The sequence below is a fragment of the Chiloscyllium punctatum genome, chromosome 8 (genome assembly GCF_047496795.1).
Source record: "Chiloscyllium punctatum isolate Juve2018m chromosome 8, sChiPun1.3, whole genome shotgun sequence".
NCBI lineage: Eukaryota > Metazoa > Chordata > Chondrichthyes > Orectolobiformes > Hemiscylliidae > Chiloscyllium > Chiloscyllium punctatum.
Window position 1 is genome coordinate 76,203,037 of NC_092746.1, and position 16,799 is coordinate 76,219,835.

The 16,799-nt window shown below is 39.1% G+C and overlaps 1 protein-coding gene across 1 annotated transcript in view; it reads left to right on the forward strand.

Moving 5' to 3' along the window:
* The window catches only part of itga8 (integrin, alpha 8), a 219,569-nt gene that overhangs the window by 32,754 nt on the left and 170,016 nt on the right, over positions 1–16,799 (forward strand). The gene's annotated exons all lie outside the window — the stretch shown is intronic.

The following is a 16,799-nucleotide window of genomic DNA, read 5'->3' on the forward strand; positions in this document are numbered from 1 at the left end:
GTTTATTTGGTGTTGTTCCATTTAATCTAATAAGGCAAGAAAATGGAGTTGATGCAAAGACTATAACCCTATTGAATACAAAGCCAGCTTCATGGGCTATATAGTTGACTGCTGTTCATGTTTGTTGTATTGTACTTGCTTGGAATAATCCTTATAACAATATAGAGAGATCTTGCAACCTGCCATAATTCTGGGATTTGATGGAATGTACAATTTTTTAAAAAATTTACTAATGGAAAGTGGCATCTCCGGCTAGACCAACAATTATTTTTCAACCCTTGTTGCTCCTGAGAAAGTGGAGGTGAGCTGTCTTCTTGAACTACTGCAGTTGATTGTATAGGTACGCATACAGTGGAGTTAGGTAGAGAGTTCAATTTTTCCCTAGTGACATTGAAGGAACAGTGTTGTATTTCCAAATAAAGAAGGTGAGTGGCTTCGACGGAACCTTTATAGATGATGGTGTTCCCATGTACCTGCTGCGTTTGACCTTCTAGATAATAGCGGTTGTGGTTGGCATGTACGATCTCACCAAGGAGTCTTGGTGAATTTCTGCAGTACATCTAGTAGACTGTACACATTACTGAACTTCAGTTGTGGAGGGATTGGTTGTTTCTGGCTGTGATGCCAACCAAGTCGCCTGCTTTGTCCAGGAAGGTGTCAGCTCCTTGAGTGATGTTGGAATTCCATTCATCCAGGCAACTGGAGAGTATTCCATCAATCTCCGATGATATGTAGATGGTGGTCAGGATTTGGGGAGTCAGGAGTGAGTTACTCACTGCAGGGTTCTTCGTCTCTGAATAGCTGTTATAGTCCCAGCATTTACATGGCTATTCCAGTTCAGTTTTTGGTCAATAGTAACTCTCAAGTCATTGATTTTTGGAGATAGAGTAGTCTTAATGAATGTCAAAAGATAACAGTTAGACTCTTCCTTGTTGGAAATGATCATTACCCGGCATTCAAGTGACACAAATGTTATTTGCTGCTTATCAGTCCAAACCTTGTGCATTTGGGCATGGACTGCTTTAGTATCTCAGGAGTTGTGCAACTATCATTGAACAGTCCCACTTCTGACCTTATGATGAAGGGAAGGTCAGGAACACAGGAACAAAGTGTAGGATATGATTAACCTCACTCAATAAGATCATGGTTGACCTGCAACCTAAATCCATTTATCCACCTTTAATATATTTTTAATATCCTTGGTCAACAATTACTTATCAAACGCAATGTAAAAAAGTAACAAATTCTACCACATTATTATATGTAGAATGTCCTAGAAGCCTTCGAACAACTTTGACAAGGTTTGCTTTTCAGGCTTTCCACATGGTAAATCTCCTACCTTTTGCTGGGCGAATATCAGCAGCAGCAGATGAGGCCTTTAAAGGAGCATTCATTACCTATTTAAGATTCCCAATTCACAGATTTAATCAGGGCAGAAGCCAAAAGGGAATAGATTTCAAACTCCCCACTCTCCCACCAGATTAAATGTCCTCTTGACACCAGATTGACTGTGGAAGCATTCTTTAAATTCAGCCCCAGGTGTGCTCTAAACAAGGCTTTTATAGCTCTAGTACAGATTTTACACTTCTATTCGAGTCATCGCAATATAAAGGTTAGAATTGCATAAGCCCTTCTGTTTATTTTTTTATAAATGTTTATGACATTTTAATGATTAATTTACATGAACTCTCTGGTCCCTTTGGCCCTCCACTGTTTCTTGATTTTCACCATCTGGAACATACTCTAGTCTAACTTTTTAATTCAAAAGTGCATGAGTTCACATTTTCCCATGTTGAAACCTATTTGTTCATTCAATAAATCCTCCACAATTTTATGTTCCCATTAAGATTATTTACAATGCTATCTTTGAGTCAATGGCAAACCTAGATATATGGCTTTTTATCCTATCATGTCCATTTTTTATATTATCTATTCACAGATATGGGTGTCTCAGGCTAGGTCAGAATATATTGTCTATCTCTAATTGTCCAGGGGTCAGTTACAAGTCAGCCATATTATTGTGGGTCTGGAGTCATATATAAGCCAGGCCAGGTAAGGATGGAAGATTTTCTTCTCTGAGGACAATAGTGAACCAGATAGTTGTTTTTAATGACAAGCAACAGTGTTACCATTGAACTGGCTCTTTATTGAATGCAAATTTCAATATTTACTATGCTGGGATTTCAGTCCATGCTCTCAGAATATAGTGGAAGTCCATGCTCTCAGAATATAGTGGAGCTACTGGTGTTGGACTGGGGTGGCAATGTCAGAAGTTAGATGACACCAGGTTATAATCCAACAGGACTGTGCACCTGTTGGACTATAACCTGGTGTTGTCTGCCTTCTGATTCAGAATGTTAGTCTGACCTTCTGGATTACTAGTTCAGTGACATTATCATTACGTTACCACCTCCCCTCTAGTTATGCATAAATATGGTGAATAGTCTACTACTCAAGACATTCTACTATTTAGAGTATCTGCTTAATTATTCCTACTTACTTTTTGCTGTCACTCAGCTGAGTTTGTTTTTATTTACTCAAGCTACGCAGGGCTCTTGTGATACAGTGGGTGATGTCCCTATGTCTGAGGCTCTGGTTCAAGTTCCCTCTCCTCTCGACATGTGTAATGACACCTCTGAACAAGTTGATTAGAAAATATCCATACAAACTTCAATTTTAGCTAACAATCTCTGATGATGGGCTAAATGCTTTCTGGACATCCATATATACTGCATCCAGTGTCAATCCTCTTCCCACATTTTAGTACTGCCTCAACAAATTTAGTTAATTTACCAAGGTGACCAAGCTTTTACAAACCAATGTTGACTGTCTCTGATCATCTGAGATTTCCAGGGTCTTTGGCTGCCCCTGTTATAGACGCACATACTTTCCTGAGAGCAGATGATTGGCCAGCTGACATATAGTTCCACTCTCTTACTTTTCTTAAAGAGCAAAATAATTTTTTGCAATTTTTCAATCTGAAGAATTGATTCCTAAATAAAGAGAACTCATAAGATTACAATTAGGGTCTGACAATTGTTGTCGTTTCTGTTATTGTACATGTATTAATTTTGGTAAGTACCTGATTTAATATTAGTTTCCTTGGGAGATCCGGCATGTTCTTCTTCTACTGTAAATATTGATGCAGAGTAATTATTCATCATGCCTTCCATTTCCTTAATTTCATTGACAATGTCACCACTAGCAATTTTTAAGAGGATCACATTGCCCCTGTCCAAACTCTGCTGAAAAATAACTGTAAAATTAACTGTATTCATTTTGATATCTTTTGCAATGTTGTCTTAAGTCTATTTTTGTAAATTCATTAGCTTTTTAATTGGCCTTCACTATTCTGTGTATTGCTCCCATTTGGCAGGATCACTGCTATTTTTGTGTGCTATATACTTAGTTTTGTTTTTGCACTTTTTTTTGTGTTTGGCCAATGTATTTTTTACCCCAAGGGTAACTGGTCTGAATCACATTAAATTCTTCCTTGTATATCTCACACTGATCTTCTGTCAATGTAACCAACAACCAATTTACCCAATTAATTCGGACAGCTTCTATCTCACTACATTGAAGTTAGCCTTACCCAAATCTAGAATCCTAGTAGCTGTTTTCATGTCTCATCCTCTCAAATGCTGTTTTCAACTTGATCATTTTATGATCTCTATTAGATAAAAGTATTTTAGCTGGCCACTCATTGAAATCTAATTTGGCATGTGTTTTAATGGTTCTAGGAAATATTGTACAGGATTTTAATGGAGTCAGCAGGTTTCCACTCAGCTGTCAGCCCTATTAGGGATGGCTATTCCACCACCTTAACCCCAGAGCTGCCAGCAATCAGAAAGCCTACATTGCAAACAGACTCACTGATACCGCAAAGTGTTTGAAAAGATACTGCATGTCAGATACATAAGAGAAGAAACCATGGTGTTGAGTGTTGATAGATTATTAGCATTGAGTATAGGAGTTGGGAGGTCATGTTGCGGCTGTACAGGGCATTGGTTAGGCCACTTTTGGAAAATTGTGTGAAATTCTGGTCTCCCTTCTATTGGAAGGATGTTGTGAAACTTGAAAGGGTTCAGAAAAGATTTACAAGGATGTTGCCAGGGTTTGAGATACAGGGAGAGGCTGAATAAACTGGGGCTGTTTTCCCTGGAGCATCGGAGGCTGAGAGGTGGCCTAATAGGGACTTATAAAATTATGAGGGGCATAGATAGGTAACTAGACAAGGTCTTTTCCCTGAGTTGGGGGCGTCCAGAACTAGAGGGCATAGGTTTAGGATGAGAGGGGAAAAATTTAAAAGGGACCTCAGGGGCAACATTTTCATGCTGAGGGTGGCGCATGTATGGAATGAGCTGCCAGAGGAAGTGGTGGAGCCTGGTACAACTACAACATTTAAAAGGCAATTGGATGGGTATATGGGCCAAGTGATGGCAAATGGGACAAGGTTAGGTTAGGATATCTGGTCGGCATGCTTGAGTTGGACTGAGAGGTATGTTTCTGTGATATGCATCTCTATGACTGTGTGATAGATGATTAGTTAACATATAGAAGACAGAGAGTTGGGATAAATGGATATTTTCAGGATAGCAGCCTGTGGCTAGTGGACTGCCCCAGAGATCAATGCAAGGATCACAATCATTTAAAGTACATTTTAATGACTCAATAAGGAAAATGAATGTCCTATTGCCAAGTTTGTGGATTACCTCAAAATAGGTGAAAAGGGCAGTGGTGAGAATGACAGAGTCTGCAGAGGGATTTAGACAAGTTAAGCAAGAGGGAAAAATTTGGCAGAGGGAATATAATGTGGGTAAATGTGAGGTTTTGCATTTTGGCAGGAAGCAGTGAAGCTGCATGTTATTTAAATGGGGAAAGACTGCAGAAAGCTACAAAACAAAGGATATGGGAGCCTTTGTACATAAATGACAAAAAGCTAGCATCCAAATTCAAAAGTAATACGGAAGGCAAATGAACTGTTAGCATCTAGTTCAAAGAGAGTGGAGCAGTCTTTTATGTATTTATGAAATGAGAACTTTGCTGGCTAGTTAAGAGTTAACTACATTATTGTGGGTCTGGAGTCATATGTAGGCCAGACCAGGTAAGGATCAGGTAGATTTCCTTCCCTGAAGAACATGAGTGAACCCAATGAGTTTCGATCACAATCAACATGGTGTCATTATCACTATTAAGCTAACGTTTTATTCCAGACTTCTATTGAATTCCAATATCTCTCAAGACGAGTGATTTTGTGAAATTCTCTACTACAGAAGGTTGAGGCTGGTGTATTAAGTATATTTCAGATGAGATAAAAAGATTATTCTTCATTAGGTGAAAAATCACATGACATTGGGTAGCAGTCCAACAGGGCGAAAGTGAGGACTGCAGATGTTGGAGATTAGAGTCTAGATTAGAGTGGTGCTGGAAATGCACAGCAGGTCAGGCAGCATCCGAGGAGCAGGAAAATCGACGTTTCGGAAAGGAGCCCTTCAGCAGCCCTCCTGATGAAGGGCTCCTGCCCAAAACATCATTTCCTGCTTCTCGGATTCTGCCTGACCTGCTGTGCATTTCCAGCACCACTCTAATCTTGACTATAGTCCAACAGGTTTATTTGAAACCACAAGCTTTCAGAGTCCCTATTCTTTCCTCAGGCAGCTAATGAGAGAAACGACAGCAGGAACAGAATATATAAGTAAAAGATCAAAGGGTCATATAACTGATAGAAATGTATTGGACAAACCTAGATGGCTATTACATCTTTTAATCAGTTAGAATGGAGATGCAGGTTTCGATTGATTAATATGTAATTCCCAGAATTTCTTTGAAGTCATTGCCACAAGATAACTTCAGGTATTATCAGAATAAAGGTAACACTGTGGTCATAAAGTGTATTTTAGGTGTAAGGCTATGTTGCAAGTCTGTTTGTATCTCTCAGACTGGTTTTATTTCCAAAGTAAGAATTTCTAAAATGCCATATTGATTAACTGTTTATAGATAGCGTGCTTTTTGGACAAAATAGAATGCATCTGCAAATACAAATTCACCCTGTAGATATAGCTGTTTGTGTGTGTGTATGTGTGTGTGTGTGTGTGTGTGTGTGTGTGTGTGTGTGTGTGTGTGTGTGTAATGTAGTGGGGTCGCCTGTAGTGTGACATGAACCCAGAATCCCAGTCGAAGCCATCTTCATGGGTATTGAACTTGGCTATCAGCCTCTGTTTGGCAACTCTGTGTTGCTGTGTATCCCGAAGTCCACCTTGGAGGACATTTACCCAAAGACCTGAGGCGGAAAATGGAGTTGAGGATTATTGGATCAGCTACGAACTAACTGAATGCTGGAGATGATTCGGTGGGCTGAATCGCACCCTTCTGCTCCTACATCGTATAGTCATACTGATATACCCAGGAATGGTGATGGTTTTGTCTGGAACTTTGTGTATGATATGAGTCAGTAAGCTAGCATTCCCAATTCTATCACTAGCTGCAAGATCTTAGAACGGAGACCTTTTCAGTGTCGACATCCTGTTTTTTGCAATTGTTATTTTGAATGCCTAGGCTGGGTTATCCTATGTCTTCTCCTCCTACTCTACAGTGTTTTTTTCACTTTTCTGGTAGACATTATATATGAAGTAAAAACTGAAAATGCTGGAAACACTGAGCAGATCTGACAGTACTTGATGAGAGCAAAACCGTTTTGAAGAGGGAGGTCATGTTGCAGCTGTACAGGACATTGGTTAGGCCACTGTTGGAATATTGCATGCAATTCTGGTCTCGTTCCTATGGGAAAGATGTTGTGAAACTTGAAAGGGTTCAGAAAAGATTTACAAGGATGTTGCCAGGGTTGGAGGATCTGAGCTGTAGGGAGAGGCTGACCAGGCTGGGGCTGTTTTCTCTGGAGCAACGGAAGCTGAGGGGTGACCTTATAGAGGTTGACAAAATTATGAAGGGCATGGATAGGGTAAATAGGCAAAGTCTTTTCCCTGGGGTTGGGGAGTCCAGAACTAGAGGGCATAGGTTTAGGGTGAGAGGGGAAAGATATAAAAGAGACCTAAGGGGCAACCTTTTCACACAGAGGGTGGTACATGTATGGAATGAGCTGCCAGAGGAAGTGGTGGAGGCTAGTACAATTGCAACTTTTAAGAGGCATTTGGATGGGTATATGAGTAGGAAAGGTTTGAAGGAATATGGGCCGGGTGCCGGCAAGTGGGACTAGATTGGTTTAGGATATCTGGTCGGCATGGACGGGTTGGACCAAAGGATCTGTTTCCATGCTGTACAGCTCTGTGACTCTAAGTCACTGACTTATATGCTGAGTTTCTACAGCATTTTCTGTTTTGTTTCAGAATTCCATCATCTGCAGCATTTGCTTTTATTTGTGATCTTATAACCTGGTATATCCCGTTCCCAATCTTGATTCTTAAGCAGCCCTGCCTCAGTAATAGCTACCATGTCACCCCTCATGTTGAACTGCATCTGCAACTCATTCAGTTTGTTCCTGATATTATCTGAGTTTGTATAAAAAATGTTTATTTGGGCCACATGCCCGAACCTGTCCTTTCTTTGTAAGTGTTTCACCACAAATTTCATATTTCTGTCTCTTGGTTTAATCACTTCAGATCTTTTCCTTCTATCTATCATCCTAAAGCACAATGCACGATTTTTACTTTGCACTCATCCATGTTTTTTTGTTTTCAAACTGTTACATAGACTACCTCTTTCACCCAATTTCTCCTTTCTACCGATTTAGTGGTATAAACTTCACTTTAGTCTATTTATCCTTTCTAATGTCACCCCAGCCTTTAACCATTTAGCGTGGAATTCCACCAAGCATGCCTTGTGGATAATTTTAATCAGCCTATCCAGATAGATTATGATGTACTTCTGGAGCAGATGGGATGTTTAGCCAGGCCTCTGGGTCAGATGTACGGATGCTATCACTAAGAGAGCGCCTTATATCGTGTCTCAATTTGAAATGGAATCAAACTCCTCATCTCCTCCTTTACCCAGATGTTTAACTCTCTAATCTGCCATTACAAATTGCTCATGTAATAATTCAAAGATTAGAACCTTTTGAGATCTTATTATTTAATTTAGCTTCTAGGTCCTGGTATTCGCTGAGACAGGTCATTTGCCTGTTCTTCCACTATATTGTTCGTTCTACCATGGATCCCAAGACTAAATTCTCCACCTACTTCCTAACAGCTTTTTAAGTCTGTTTGAAATATCCTTCAATCTGGCACCAACTAGGCAGAATACTATGTGGTAATTTTAATCCTTCTTACTAAAGGTGCTTTTACTAAAATCAATATTTTCCTTTGAATATATGCTTTGGGGATCTTGCACTATGCATCCTGTTTCTGTGACCATTTCTGTTTTGAGCTTTTAGATTCGATTAGATTCCCTACAGTATGGAAACAGGCCCTTCAGCCCAACAAGTCCACACCGACCCTCCGAAGAGTAATCCACCAGGACCCATTTTTCCTGTGACTAATGCACCTAACACTATGGGCAATTTAACATGGCCAATTCACCTGACCTGCACATCTTTGGACTGTGGGAGGAAACCAGAGCACTCGGAGGAAACCCACACAGACATGGGGAGAATGTGCAAACTCCACATAGACCGAAGGTGGAATTGAACCCAGGTCCATGGCGCTGTGAGGCAACAGTGCACACCACTGAGCCACCGTGCTGCCCTAGAGAGAGTCTTCATAACTGAGGCTAAAGAATCTTTTGCTCTTCAATAATATGCAGCCTGTACTCTAAGTACTCCTTTTTCATTATTTTAGTTTACTCTTTCTTGGGTATATGGGTGTTGCTGTTCAGGCCAACATTTATTTTTTTCTTATTGCCCTTGAGATTTCACGTCCATACACATCTTTTAGCACTGTCATTCAAGGACCAGGTGTCTTTCTTTTGTCCTTTTTCCTCTACTTTTGTCAAGGTAATTCATAAATAATATGAGTAGCTAGAGATCCTAGTAGTCATAACTAATCAAGCTAAATAACATGTATTCATTACTAGTATCTATTTTGTATTGTGAAACGATGGCTCTATACAGTTTATTTTCCTCCTATAATTCCATAATCGTTTAATGTTCCTGTGTCTGATGCAGGATGTTAGATATTTTCTGAAGGGCAAAATGTAAAATATAAAATATATTTCCTTTAATCATCATCTTTTAAGAAAAGAAACAAATGGAACTGCTAATCTCCAGTTATAAAGTTTCAGTTTGGAGGAAATTGATTTTAACAGAAAGTTTAAATAGATCCTACATTCTGATTGTACCATAAATAATATGAACAAAATCATTTTATTATTCGCTTTGTGAAACTTCCTGAAATATTCCTAACCAATCTGTTCAAGATGTAAATCAAAAATTCACATTAAAATGATTTGTACTAAGTTAACAATACATTAAAACCACAAGATTTTTCATTTACACAGCAAAGTTGAAATTAAGCTGGCACAGCTGTTGCTTGTTTAATTACATAGAACAGTTCAGCACAGGAACAGGCCCTTCAGCCCACCATGTCTCTACGGACCATGATACCATTCCAGACTAATTCCACATGTCTACACGTGGGTCAGCATGGACGAGTTGGACCGAAGGGTCTGTTTTTGTGTGTACATCTCTGTGATTCTATTCCCATCCTCTTCAATGCTCCATCTAAATGCCTTTTTTAAAATAATGATCTAGACCATTCCATTCATTGCAAGTTGACCTGCATTAATGGTGTTGATGCTTATTATTATCAATCTCAAAATACTTCAAATTTAGACATGGAGAAAAATAAATATGAACTTTATTTGCTGACACTAAGTTGAGTCATTGCTCCATGCTCAGTGTTTTCATGACAGAATTAACTGGAAATGTGAGTGAAGTGCTCTGTTGAGGCCATTGTTACTAGTTTACTAGTCCAGGAACTAACTTGTACAGTTTGATTGTTCAGTGGTGGAAACTGTTAGGTTATTGTGGAAGACTGGAACCAGATCTGCTAAACTATAAAATAGCAAGAATTTGGGGCCTTGTGACACAGTGGCAGTTTCGCTACCTTTGAGCTGGGAGACTTGAGGAGCGAGTCCCACCTGCTACAGGGATGTATAGTAATATATCTGAACAGGTTGATTAGAAAGCGTTAAAAAGAATTAAGAATTTTGATATGTTACCAAGCCTGCACATGTCAGCCAATGGCATTTATATGTTTTTAAATTCTATTTATTCTTCCTTGTTTTCTCTGAGTGGAAGTTTATATTGTGAATGTGCAAGCACAGATTGCTGCAGTTATGGCTGTAGATTGCATTCGGCAAAGTGTGTCACAGAGTGTCTGCAGTCACCAATCTGACCTTTTATTAGGTTACTAGGAGATGTCCTGAGAGACTGGCATTATCTCCATGGAGCACAAAGCTTCATTTGCCTGTCAAGGAGATACCATTCATCCTTCCATGGAAAACAAACCATTATTGCCCTGTTGCAACTACTTCTGTCAGGCAGCAAGCCAAGACTGCTCTTTTTCATTCTGAAGTAGAGCAACCTGCATCCAGATCTTCTATAACTTGATCTTCTATGGCCATCAGAAGTCCCCTGATGCTGAGTCTGTGTTTGGCTGCAACTTAACAGGTGACAGTAACTGGACCATTGAGCTCATAAAACGCTGATTCAATGTTGCAGACTGAATAATGCCATGCTTGCCTACTCTGTATACTTTAGTGCATGCACACTCATGCAGTCAACAAGATGATAAGCAGAAAGATTGTCCATTGTATGTCTCAGATCAGCGAACTCAGCAGAGCCCAGGTGCCCTGAGCTCAGGAACTGGTCTTGTTACTTGTATTCTCAATAGCTCCCCATTATTCCCAGCTGAAACATTCAAGGAGCTCAGTGGTACTTGGGTAGACTCATCATGTAACAGTCCATAGTTCACTTTATCTTGCAATAACTATACATTGTTCTAAAGTAAACTTTCAACCAAAAAGTACATTAATTATCTAAATGTATTATAATTCTTCTGTGGATCATGAATTCTATGGAAAACTGTGCTGCAATCATTTCCTGTTGGAACTTGCAAAACATCCCCTACTTATTGGCCCTAGTTTACTGCCGCAATACTAGCTGAAGCTTTAAAAGAATTTTTAAGGTAAATATGAATGGTGTCCTGTCATAGGTTCCTACAAGATGCATTCTGCAAAAAAATGCGAAATAATTCAAATTTTCAGTTTCCTAACTAAGATATTCAATAACATTTACTAATTTAAAGAACCATTTATTTCAAATGAGTGCATTTGTCCACTGAATTATGCATCAAAGCCCTGCTCCTGAAAAACCAGCTCCAATGGTAGGGCCTTTGTATCCAGATGCCTGATAAGTGCCTCCATTAGCAAGTTCTCTTCTTCCAGCTTCCTCTTGGCCAACATTCAAATGTTGGTCAAAGTTAAAAGGTATAAGAATACGTTCATAGTAGGTCTGAAGCATGGAGGCGTCGACACCACCGAATAGGAGGAGGAAGCTGCCAACTTTGAGGCATGGCACTTCCTGACTTGGACTAAAAATTTACACCTAAAACTTTGATACTTTTAGCTGCTTTTAGAGCAGGCAGTCTAAGCATGTGCAATGTATTTAGTTTCTGCAGGAATATATCAATACCAATAAGTCACTTGGACATTTTCTCTTGCCTGTAAATTTAGTAAAGTTGTCCTCTGATCACAAAGTTAAGGAGTAAGTTTGGATTACATCTTGATATTTTAAAGTTTACTAATGTGCTAATATATTTTTACAGCATTGATAATAAGGATAAGCTTTTGAGGTAACATGGGTGATATCTAATCTTGATGAGATTCTTCTATCTACAGTTTCCATTCTGAGAGCCTCATCAGCTGGTAAAGCAAGGTTATGAGCCCTTACACAGTCCCAATTGCAGTACTTGAGACTTGTCCTGCAGAAATAATTATGCCCCCGAGCCCAAGCTGTTCCTACATCAGGACTAGAAGACCTTGGTTCAAGTCCTGCCTGTTACTAAAGTGTGTCAGAACATGTCTGAACAGGTTGATTGAAAATATCGACACAGTAATAATCTCTCACTAAGCAGTTTAGTTTCTGTCTGGGTTACTCAGCCCTGGACCTCATTACAGCTTTGAACAGAACTGTGCCCTTCCACATGCATGAGGCCCTGTTCTGTGTCATGGATGATATCAAGATCATGTTTTCCATCCAGAATTGTTACCTTTAATGCCAGTTCCATCATAATCAATGGAGAATGGGATGAAAACAGGATTGAGCGTAACATTTGCTTGATTCGTGATGACATCTTTTCCCCCAAACACTAATAGTTCCACCAACTCAATTCACAGAAGTAGGTGGAAAACACTAGTTACATTTTTGTTGTAGAACTATCGCTGTCAAATTGCCAAATAATTCACTGAGAGGTAATCTGTAAGCTCCAAATTGGATAATTAACAACTCTACTTTCACCAGTGATTTTGCCTGATCTAATGTATGTCTTGGTAATCCTCTTGGACCTAAGAATTGTCAGTCATTTTGTGTGACATAGATGCATTTGTAGAAAGTTTCCAAGAATTATTACTATACAGCTGTGAGGCAGCTCCCAAAAGGTCAGGAGGAAATCAATTATGTAATATTGTAATTAGAATCTCAAATGCTGGAGAGTGTATCTATTTCAACAGGAAGAATTAATACACTGTTAGCGTCCAAATAGTGTATAATGCCAAAATCATTTACTTTTATGTCCTGAAACATTGTGTCTGCTACTATGGCGTCAGAAGGTCATTTACATCAGTGTTACCAAGTATAGACAGCGATTACACATATGGACCTCTCTATAATTTCCTGATGCTTAGAAATGCTTAACACAAACAACCAGAAGTCTGTGCTGTTACTTTGCATTCTACTTTCAGTTTGATTGTGAGGAATAATCTATCATCAAAAATACAAACTATGATGCAATTGGAAACTTGTTAAATAAAAAAGATGAACTGGAAATACTCAGCTGTGGAAGGAGGTGGTGTTGGATGAACAAGACTTTGTGTGAGCTAAGACTTGGGCAAAGAGATTTCAGTGATCTTGAGTTTGTAGAAGGTCTAATGCCAATCATGAATGTGTTGGATAAATCAATTGTGAAGACAATAATGTGGGATGATGATCCAGCAGCAGATAATTTGAGGCAAGGATGGACACTGGCAATATGATGATGGTGGAAAAAGCTATTTGGTGGTGGTAGGGACATGTGGTTAGAAGCTCTTTTCAGTGTTAAATATGACCCCAAACTTGCATACAGCCTCGTTCAGCCTCAATCTGTTCCACAAACATGGAACATCAGGAAGATGGGTATGCGCTTCAGATGGGAGGACACACTTAGTGACTTTGGAAGGAAAGGAGATGTAGCAGTAGTTTGCAAGGATTGAGGATGAATCAAGACTTTATTCCTTCAGGAGAGGAGTAATCCCAACAGTACTGAAGAGAGAGAACTGTAAGTAAAATCAGCTGGCTTGGGGTCCAGGAAGATAAATTAGATGGCCAACAAAATAAAAGGAAGTAAGTCAAGGGAACAGGAGGTACATGTGGTGGACAAAATGAGCTGCAAGTGGACACAAGTGTGTAAGCGACAGGGAGGGGAGGCTTAAGAAGACAATTTGCATTTGAGAAAGGAAAGTGGAAGTTACTTTGCAATAGAGGATAATCCTGAAAGAGTGAGCAGTTTCGGCAGATGAGAGCAAACCCAACAGTGGTTTAGGTAAAGTGAGTCATAATCACAAATAATTTGACTGTGACAAAGGTAAGCTATCCCTCCTCATCTGTCTCAACCTGTGTGCAGATGTAAGAGCTGAGATTGCAGAAGCTCTAGCTGGGTGCTTTCAACTCTCCTCAAATACAGGAATGGTGGCAGAGGGTTGAAAGGTTGAAAAATGCCAGTCCTGTTTGGAAAGGGGGAGAAGACTAACCCAGCAACTACAGGTCAGTCAGCAATGAAGAAACTTGTAAAATAACAATCCAGGTCAAAATGAATTGGAATTTAGAAATTCATGAACTAATAAATGAAAGTCAGCGCAGATTCCATTGACTTACTTGATTTTTTGAATTAGTGGAGAGGATTTGACAAGGTATTGCATTTGGTTTTGTGTATATGGACTTTCAATTGTTATTGTCAAAATGCCACAAAATGTAAGGAAACTTAAAACCCATGCAAGTAAAGTGGCATTGGAAGCATGGATTCAAGATTGTCAGAAGGACAGAAAGCAGAGAGCTGTGGAGATTGTTTTTCAGATTGGTCGGAAATAAACATCAATGTTCCCTTGAATTAGTATTAGCATCACTTGTTTTTATATAAATTAAGGACCAGGACCTGGGTGTGCAGAATATTGGTTTGAAACTTACAGATGATCCAAAACCTGGAAATGTGAACAGCTAGGAAAATAGTAACAGGCTACAGAGACATTGGCAAATGCTTGGAATGGGCAGCCACGTGAAAGATGAGATTTAATACAGGAAAATGTGAAGTGATATATATTGGTAAGAAAAATGAGGAAAGATAAGTTGAACTAAATGGTATAATTTTAAAGGAGGAGTCATGAAACAGTTATACACATTGATATGGGGGTATATATGTACAAATATTTAAAGGTGACAAGATAATTTGAAACACAGAAAGTATGAACTGAGGTAGACAATTTGACCCAAGGCATTTATTCTACTGTTAACATGGCTTATCCTCCTTCTCAATGCCATACTCCAACCCATAGCCCTTGACATGGCACAGTGGCTCAGTGGTTAGCCCTGCTACCTCACAGCACCAGGGGCCTGGATTTAAATCTAGCTTGGGCCACTATCTGTGTGGAGTTTGCACATTCTCTGTGTGTCTGCATTAGTTTCTTCCAAGTGATCTGATTTCAACCCACAGTCCAAAGATGTGCAGGTTAGGTGGATTGGCCATGCTAAAAATTGCCCATTGTGTCCAGGAAGGTGCAGGCTAGGTTGGTTAGCCATGGGAAATTCAGAGTGATAGGGTAGGGAGATTGGGTCTCAGTGGGATGCTCTTTGGAGGGTCAATTGGGCTGAATGGCCTGATTCCACAGTGGAGAGATTCTGTGACACCTTTAATTTATAAAAATCTATTCCTTACTTCAATATATTCAGTGACTTCACCTCCACAACCTTATAAATAAATAAATTTCACCAGTTCATAACCGCTGAGTGAAGAAATTTCTGCTCACCTCAGTCCAAAATGGCCCGAAATAATGACACAATTTTCTATACCCTCTCTGGTTATGGTTAACATCACCCTTGTGGGCAGTCTGTCTAGTCATGTCAAAATGTTACATGTTTCAGTGAGCTCCCTCTCATTCTTCTACATTCCTGTGAATATAGACCCATACAACCCAACCTCATTTCATATGACAAACATGCCATCCCAGGAATCATTGGTGAACTTTTGCTGCATTCCCTCAATGGCATGTATATCATTTCCGAGATAAACGGGCCAGAACAGTGGACATTACTCCAAGCATGGTCACACCAAGGCTCTGAGAAGAGAAGGCTTTTTTAAAAAAAAAAATCTGGGTCCGTGGCTCAATTAATAGCGTGTAGAAGCCAGCAAGTTATCTGAACACTTATGAAATACCACCTCAGCCTTTTCTCTGGTATTGTGCTCCGTTCAGGACTGTACATTGAGAGAAGGGTCTAGAGGCCTTGGTGACAGTGTGGAACAGATTGATTAGAATGCCCCCATTGGTTAGGGTGATTTAATTTGCATTCAGAGCTGGGGTCGTTTTCCTTAGAACAAAGAAGCTTAAGATGCAATTTGCTTAAAATGTTCAAAATCCAAAATCGTATTGATTTGAGTAAGTGAAGGGAAACAGATTCCAGTGCCAGAAGAGATGGAAACCGAAAGGACAGAGATTGAAGGTGAGTGGTAAAAGAATCAGAGTCAACACAAAGAAACTTTTTCTTACAACATAAATTGTTTCGATCTGGATTCAGAGCATTGCCTCAATTCCTTGTGTATCTGGCCTCTGCTCATACTGAAAAGGGCAGTCACTTAATCCTTTGTGGATTCTGCAACTCTATAATCTGTATAAACTCCCTCTCTATAGATGCTGCTTGGTCTGTTCTGTATTTCCTGTATTTACATTTTTATTTCAGATTTTATGCATTCATAGAATTCCTACGGTGGAATTTATTTATCGGTTAGCATAACAAAATGTTCATTGTTTCTGGTGTTTGTAGGGCATTTTTAAAAATAGATTTAAAAGCTATACAGGTACAAGTGCATTTGGCTGGGTTTCTTTAATTTTTATTAAAATTGCACAGACAAAATTGACTTCAAAAATCATCTGGATTGCCAGTCATTAAAATCTGCAATACAAGGATTATCAGGTTTTTCATAACAGAAGAAGCCATAGCTCAAAGTTTCTAATTAAATCTACTGAAGCAGGGTTTTAATCTGAAGGTTTATCAACCTGTCTAGACATTTACCTTCTCATGCTTATTAAATAGAAAAGGACAATTTTATATAGGGGAAAGTTAACAGATTGGAGCACAAACATTACATTATGTTATTTACTCAAACTACTAAATTTACACATTGCACAAAATAGATCTGTCATGCTGTGGAAATAAATATATTTACAATATGTGGTCTTCCAAAACACACACATTTGGTGTATCATTTTAATAGAGATTTTAGAAATACAGTAGATGCTGAATGATACATTTTTCATAAAAATCTGTTTCTCTCTAGTAAAAGAATGAAAAACATTTAATTACTTCTTGGGTTTTGAAGGGAGAA